Below are 8,851 nucleotides of genomic sequence, written 5' to 3' on the forward strand. Positions count from 1 at the left end.
GGTCCATGGAGGGAGCAGTTCCCTGGACGGTGGAGGTCCATGGAGGGAGGAGGTCCCTGGACGGAGGAGGTCCCTGGACGGTGGAGGTCCATGGAGGGAGCAGGTCCCTGGACGGTGGAGTTCCATAGAGGGAGGAGGTCCCTGGACGGAGGAGGTCCCTGGACGGTGGAGGTCCCTGGATGGAGGAGGTCCCTGGACAGTGGAGGTCCATGGAGGGGGCAGGTCCCTGGACAGTGGCGGTCCATGGAGGGAGGAGGTCCCTGGACGGAGGAGATCCCTGGACGGTGGAGGTCCATGGAGGGAGGAGGTCCCTGGACGGTGGAGGTCCCTGGACAGTGGAGGTCCATGGAGGGAGCAGGTCCCTGGACGGTGGAGGTCCCTGGACGGAGGAGGTCCCTGGTGGTGGTTTGGGGAGGTCTGCTGTCATAATAGGCCTGTCTTCCTTTCACATTACTTTTTACTTTTTTTACCCGTCCTCATTCTCAAAGTAGCCCATCACTCCCTGTCTCCTTCAACCTGGAATATTCCTCAGTCTCTTTTTTACTTTAACAACCTTGATATGGAAGATTGTGAGCCATTTTGTAGTGTCCCCTAATTGGAGTTGTCCCGTGTTTCCTCATGACTAGACCCAAGCTGTACAAATATGACCTCCTTTATCTATTGTGAAAACCTTGTATTAATATAACCTCACCAGCTTTCTTTCGATTAGTTTTAGCATGGTAGGCTTTTTCCATCCTTTAACCTACTTGTGTTATTATATTTAGTGTGTTTCTTACAAGCAGCATAAATCTGAGTATTGATTTTGTATCAAATCTGATATTCTCTACCTTTTGATCAAGATACTGTTTACACTTAATGTGATTATATGATTGGATTTAAATCTACAATCTTATTTTCCACTTTCCAGCTATCCCATATGTTCTCCCAAGTTTTATCCTTTTCTTCCTTCATTTGGATTAACTAATTTTTTTCAAATTTTTTTTGTTAAATAATAGCTGTGTACATTAATGCAATTATGGAGTACAATGTGCTGGTTTTATATACAATGTGAAATCCTTTCTGGTGGGACCACACCTATGGTGCATTTTACAAGAGTACATGTTAAATCTACTAAGTGTAGAATATAAATGTCTTAACACAGTAACGAAGAAAATGAGATGAACGATATGGATTAACTAATTTTTTTTTTTTTTTGAGACAGAGCCTCAAGCTATTGCCCTGGGTAGAGTGCCATGGCATCACTGCTCATAGCAACCTCAAACTCTTGGGCTGAAGCGATCCTCTTGCCTCAGCCTCCCAAGCCACTGGGACTACAGGCATCTTGGCACATAGTTGTCATTGTTGTTTGGCAGGCCTGGGCTGGATTTGAACCCGACGGCTCCGGTGTGTGTGGCTGGCGCCTTAGCCGCTTGAGCTACAGGTGCTGAGCCAATTAACTAATTTTTTTTAAGTGATTTCATTATCTGTTACATTTCTAGGGTTGGTTGTTGTTTTTTTTTCTTTTTTTTTTTTTTTTGCCGGGGCTGGTTTTGAACCCAGCACCTCCGGTATATGGGGCCAGCACCCTACTCCTTGAGCCACAGGAGCTGCCCATCTGGGGTTGGTTTTCTTCCTGTCCCCTTCCCCTCCCTTTTTTTTTTTTCTATTTTTTTTTTTTAAGAGATAGAGTCTCAGTTTGTCACCCTCGGTACAGTGCTATCGCATCACAGCTCACAGCAACCTCCAGCTCTTGGGCTTAGGGATTCTCTTGCCTCAGCCTGAGTAGCTGGGACCATAGGCACCCGCCACAACACCTGGCTATTTTTTGTTGTAGTTTGGCTGGGGCCGGGTTTGAACCCACCACCCTCAGTATATGGGGCCGGTGCCCTACTCACTGAGCCACAGGCACCGCCTGCCTTCCCTTTTTTTGAGACAGTCTCACTATGTTGTCATTGGTAGAGTGCCTTGGTGTCACTGCTCATAGCAACCTCAAACTCTTGGGCTGAAGCGATCCTCTTGCCTCAGCCTCCCTAGTCACTGGGACTACAGGCGCCACACAATGCCCTGCTTTTTTTTGGTTATAGTTGTCATTGTTGTTAGGTGGCCCAGGCTGGGTTCGAACCTGGGTGTATGTGGCAGGCGCCATAACACTGTGCTACAGGTGCCAAGCCCCTGGGTTTGTTTTCAATTGATTTTTTTTTCCCTCTCTCTGCATTCTGAGTAGCATTTTGTTGCCTCTGGGTGTGTATGGCAATTTTTTGTTGGATTGCAGCCATCATGAATTCTACCTTATTGGATACTGGTTATTTTTTGATCCTACAATATTTTGAAGCTCTGTTTGGGGGTTATCATTAACTTAGTTGGAAACAGTTCTATCCAGGTTTTGCCTTTAAACTGTAGTAACTGGAATCAGAGCAGCATTTAATTATTCCACTACCGTGGCAAACAAACTTGCTCTCCCCAGTGCTTCATCAGTTATTTTGAGCACTGCTTAAACTTCACGGATTTTTCCTTCAATCCTTTTAGGCATTGTTTTTTTTTTTTTTTTTTGGGGGGGGGGTGTTGTTTCGTTTTGTTGACTTGCCTTAGGAAGTTTCCTCCCTTGCTGAAGAGTCAAGGGATCTTCCTGAAAATCTCCACAGTGTTCCTGTGCCCCGACCCTGCTCTCCCTCCAGCTGTCTGATTCCAGCACACAACACTCACAACCCTGGCCACCTTCTCTCTTCCCTACTCACGGCCCTTCTCCTCACTCAGGGAGACCACTGGTTTATCCCATCTCTGTCTCAGCTCTCAGTGATCACTATTCTTTTTTTTTTTTTGCCAAATGTGCAAGGATATCCATATTGTAACTCTGGGTCTACAGGCTAGTCCAGCTCCTAAAACTTAACTCTGTTTGATTCCACACTAATAATGTTGATGACAAGTTTATCTTCCCAGGTGCAGGGCAGAGACAAGACCCAGCATCCCCCTTCCCAGGGACATCCACATAACCCCTGCTTTCTCCACTCCCCTTCTCTCTTCTGACCTTGCCTTATCTTATCTGAAATGTAGATTTCCTGGGCCTCACGAGAGGACAACGATTTGTCTCACCACCCACCCACTTTTTCCCTTTCTTTTGCCCCATCCCTTTTAAAAGCTGGTCCGAATCCTGCTTCAGAAAGAGAATCTCAGATTTGTCTGTGGTTTGTGTCTTTCCTGGGTACACCCTCAAACTTTGGCTTTATAAACCTCCATTGATTGGGAGCTTTGCCTCAGCCACTGGGATTGTCAGACAGAACTTGTCATTTTACTATTGATAAGGTAGCTAATGTGTTCTAAGACGCCAAGCCCTGGATGCCTGTAAGTCTGTGCCAAAAGCTGGTCTGTGGAAATTCTCCCAAATTCCAAGCAGCTCATATGTGAAATAATTCATTAGAGATATTTTCAAACTAGCTTTATTCCCTCCTCAACTTACTCTTAGGTCCCAAAAAGCCTATGGCCACTTTAACACCAACCATCGGGAAAGAAATGGTGGAGGGCAGGTTGGAATGGAAAGATACATCTCTCTAGTGCTTGGTATATGCACGTTCACAGTTTTATAAAATCATAAAATACTGTAAATTATATAAGGGGGTGTGGGAGCTTAAGTTTATTAGCTTCATGGTAAATCTGCCTGTTTTATTCATTTACAGTGAAAAACCACAGTCATGACCCATTTCATGGACTTCATAATCTGATAATGGGTCACAACCTGCCATTAGAGCCGTTTAGTCTGGTTAGGTCTCCGATGACCTGTGTGGCAAGGATGGACTCTCCAGGGAAGGCCGGATCGTACCATGCTGGCTGGCTGAGGAAAAGCCATCACTTTGGATTCTCTGTTTGTGGTGACAAATAATATATTGTTACAATGGCAGAAACACTAGACCTATTTTTCTCTCATGAGAAATTATATTGTATGTACTTTAATATAAAGACAAATACAATCCAGACTGTATGAAAACTGAAAACAAAATTTCACCCCTAAAAAACTCAGTTTTCCTTTCTGATTTAAAAATAAGTTAAGATGTTTTTGGTTCCCTGAAAGTACCTTGGGCCCCAAGCACTGCACCTGCTGTGCCTGGTGTATCAGTCGGCTTTGCTCAGAGGAAGGTGAGGGAGGTCCACGTGGCCAGCCAGTGGGGCTCCCCACTGGAGAAGTGTTAAAGTTTTGTCAGAAATGCAATTCATTGGATGACAACCTCCCAGCATTCAGGTTTCTTTTTCAGGCTGGACAACTGACAGTAGGAATTCTTTTTTTTTTTTTTTTGGCTGTTTTGGCTGGGGCCGGGCTGGAACCTGCCACCCCCGGTATATGGGGCTGGCGCTACTCCTTCAGCCACAGGCACCACCCCTGACATTAAGAATTCTTATTGGGAATTTTAATATTTTTTAAAAACCAAATATAAAGGACTTTTATTTCTGACACATGACAAATGAGGTGCTCTGAGGAGCCTTCCAGCACTGAGATTCCTGATAAGACACCTTCCTGGTGAATTGCCAGACTCCTCTAAGAGTGAGAGAGTTTTCCAACCCCTCTTCTCAACTCACCCCCAACAAGCCACCACAACTCGTGAGCTAGGCAGAGCTTGGTGGCCTGGGGGTGGGCCCTCCTGGTGTCATTGTCTAGACACACTGAGCCTTGGTTAATTGACAAAGTGGGAGGTTGAGCCTGTAACTCTCACACTGGGGACCTCACCCAAGCAAGGCTGGGACCACTGTCCTTAGAATCAGCCTCTGGCTGCTGCCTGTGACCTTGGATTCATGAATTTCTCACTATCCCCCGTCAGAGAGGCTTCCTGGGCCCAAGCCATCTGTGCCGACTGTACAGTGTCTGGTGAACACCTGCTTTCATTCCGAGAGTCTGGAATGCTGGTACACACGAGGCAGAGGTAGTTACAAGACCAGCCCCGTCATAACCCAGGCATTGGGTCTCCAATGAGCTTCACTGGTTTACATCTTACTCAAGTTGCCCCAGGTGTGAAGCATGAAGAAATTAAATGCATTTTGTGTGACTTTTCAACGAGAAGACTCTTGGTAGCTTGCTCCTGGTTTCTTCCAGATTCAATGCTCCCTTTCCCATTGCTGATTTAGCTTTGTGTCAATCACACCCACGAGTACAACCATCTACCAAGTCCTGTGAGTCCTCCTAGGAAATCATGAAACCTGGAGGTGGGTCTCGGAAACCCCCAACTTGTAGTTTCAAGTCCATGACACACCCTCGGCTCACAATAGAATCCAATAACCCTCTCCTTGTGAGATCACCACCTGAAACTTTCCGGACTCCAGCAGGTCCAGCCAAGTGCTCACACTCCACACGTGAGGAGGCAACCCTGTCAGTGACAGCAGCAACAACAAACAGCAACAGAATCAGACCACCCAGCGCTGCCACTGTTAGAACTGCAGGGGTCGGGTACGTAGCAGATATTTAAGAAACATTTAAAGAAATGAAAAGTGAAACTATAAAGATGAGAAGTAATTAGACATTATCAGTACCGAATAAGCAGATCTGAGAAAGAAACAAATGGAACTTCTAAAAAAGAAAATAAAGATTTTAATTTTAAAAACTCAATGAATGAGTTAACAGGTTACATGTGACTAGAGAGAATAATGAACAAGTAGACACATCAGAGAAAATGACCCAAATGAGCACAAAGAGATAAGATTGGAAAGATGAAGGGAAAATTCAGAGTTACAGAGGGTTTCTGATTTAATTAAGTCTCATATTTATTTTTGTTGTTGCTGTAATTTGACTTTGGGATCTTAGTCATTAATCCTTTGCCTGACGCCTAAACAAGTTTTCCCTAAATTTTCTTTTAGAATTTTATGGTTTCATGCCTTATTTAAGTCTTATCCATCTTGAATTAATTTTTGAAGGTGGTGAGAGATGGGGGTCCTGTTTTCCCATCACTTATTAAACAGGGTGTCCTTTCCCCAGCGCATGTTGTTTGCTTTGTCGAAGATCAGTTGGGTGTAGGTGGCTGATTTTATTTCTGGGCTCTCTATGGTCTAAAGCACAGCAAAGGAAATAATCAACATAGTTAATAGACAACCTATTTACAAAGAATGAGAGAAAACATTTGCAAATGCAAACAAATATATCCAATAAAGGGCTTATATCCAGAACCTACAAGGAACTTAAATCACCAAGAAAAGAAAATTAAAAAATAAGCAAAAGACACGAATGGAAGTTTTTTGAAAGTAGATAGGCAAATGACAAAAAAATACATGAAAAAATGCTCACCATCACTAAGTGTCAGGGAAAAGCAAACTAAAACCATAATGAGATACCACTTTAGCAGGTCAGAATGGCCATTATTAAAAAGTAAAAAAACGGCTCAGCACCTGTGGCTCAAACGGCTAAGGCACCAGCCACATAGACCTGAGCTGGCCGGTTCGAATCCAGCCCTGGCCACCAAACAACAATGACAGCTGCGGCCAAAAAATAGCTGGGTATTGTGGTGGGTGCCTGTAGTCCAAGCTACTTGGGAGGCAGAGGCAGGAGAATGGCTTGAGCCCAGGAGTTGGAGGTTGCTGTGAGCTGTGATGCCACGGCACTCTACCCAGGGTGACAGCTTAAGGCTCTGTCTCAAAAAAAAGTAAAAAAGCAATAGATGCTGGCATGGATGCAGAGAGAAAGGAAGGCTTCTATGCTGTCGGTGGGACTGCAGATCAGTACAAACTTCATGGAAAACAATATAGCGATTTCTCAAAGAAGTAAAAGTGGACTTGCCATTTGATCCAGCGATTCCACTGCTGGACCCAAAGGAAAAGACATCATTTAATCAAAAAAACACCTACGCTCGAATGTTTATCGCAGCACAATTCACCATTGCAAAGATGTGGAATCAACCCACAGGCCCATCAATTCATGAGTGGGTAAAGAAAATGTAGTGTGTACACCAGGGAGTGCTATTCAGCTTTAAAAGGGAATGACATAATGTTTTTGCCGCAACTTGGATACACTGGAGACCATTATCATAAGTACAGTACCCCAGGAACAGAAAAGCAACCAGCACATGTACTGTCCAACATCTGAGAGCTGAACGGTGGGCACATGGGCACGAGGGATGGAAAGTTCCCTGGAAACTAAGAAGGAGGGGGGGAGGGGCACCTGTCGGCTACGGTGATCACTACTCTGGTGATGGGCACAATAAACACCCTAACTTGAGCCTTCTGCAAGGTATCCACATAAGAAACACATGCGTACCCCCTTAATATTTTGAAATTAAAAAAATAATATTTAAAGAAAAAGTTTCAGCTCCAGCCAAGATAGAGTAACAAGAGATTGGATGTGCCTTCCTACCTAAAACAACTAAAACACTAGATAAAATACATGAACCAACTGTACTCGAGACGCTAGACCCAGCAATGAAGTGGCAACTCTTAAATAATTGGCTTTTATTGTCTTTTTAAAAGACAGGTTCTTACCATGTTGCCCAGGCTGGAGCGCAGTAGCCATTCACAGATGCAATCCCGGCATGCTCCAGACTCAACCTCCTGCTTCATTCCACCTCCCGAGTATTACTTTATTGTTAGTAAAACTTGAAATATTTAATACTATTTACTATTCATATTTGATAACATTTACTATTGGTAAGAGAATTGCCATGTGTAATAATTTCTCTTCATGAAGTGACAACTTTAATTTTAATGATATTAAAATAGTTGATGTTTAAAGTTATTAATACCAAAAAGAAGATTTAATGTTAATTTAAAATTATTTTAAATCACTTGGTCCAGAGAAACTGTCAAACAGAGAAGCTGTCTGAATTGAAAATGAGATGAGCAAAGGAGTAGACCCTGAGAACACCATCGGCAAGTGTGTTTCCTTTTAGGCCAGGAAAGGAAGATCATAGTAAATTTGGTGTTGGTAAAATATTTAAACTTGAAATAATGTTGTAAGTTACCCACTTTCCCATTTTTCAGTATTTTTCATCTACTTTAGTGTTTTAGAAAAAATATATTAAAAAGATGTAAGAACATAGAAAGAACATGTGTATAGGGCACAGTATTTTCCCTTTTGTTTCTGGTCCAAAGTGCTCACCTCAGCACTGTTCTTTTTTTTTTGCAGTTTTTGGCTGGGGCTGAGTTTGAACCTGCCACCTCCAGCATATGGGGCTGGTGCCCTACTCCTTTGAGCCACAGGCGCTGCCCCGCACTGTTCTTTAATGAAAATGTTATTTTGTTCCTCAAGGATCTTTTACTGCCTGAAAGGCTTGTCTTGATTACTGAGTGTTGGTATCCCCTTACATTTTGCACCCCAGACAAGTGCCTCAGTCTCCTCACCCCCACCCTGGACCTGAGGCCTGGTCTCTGTGGACCATCTGCTTTCTGGGAGCAGGGAGTTGAGCAGGGAACCACTTCATAGCCTGCTCTGGCTGGATGCTGGAAGACGGTTGGACTGGGGTGTAAGGAAGGGCAGTTCTTTACAGCTCCTACTTACAGAGTGACTTAGAGAGTGAGGCAGAACTTTAAATTCCCCAGAGCACCTCCAGTCCTGGAAGAATACAGAAGCTTTTAGACGTGGCCATTTGTAATTCTTGGGCAGCAGGACACAAAAATGAAAGGACAAGCTGCCAGTGGTGACCCAGCGGGTCATGAAGGCGGAGCAGAGACGGGAAATGGTGCTGGGTCACTGCACAGGTGCACACATTCCAGCAGACGTGACTGTGCACGTGGCAGGATGCAGGTCGGGGCTCTCAAACGTGGCTCTGAGTGAGCGTCACCTCGTGAGCTAAGACACTCAGGTGCTGAGTTCATAACAGCCCCACGGTGGAAGCAACCCTGTGCCGGTCGACAGCACAGTGGGTAAGCGGGGTGGTGTGCCCGCACAGCAGACGGACACGGGGGAGCC

This window comes from Nycticebus coucang, chromosome 16 (assembly GCF_027406575.1).
Source record: "Nycticebus coucang isolate mNycCou1 chromosome 16, mNycCou1.pri, whole genome shotgun sequence".
NCBI lineage: Eukaryota > Metazoa > Chordata > Mammalia > Primates > Lorisidae > Nycticebus > Nycticebus coucang.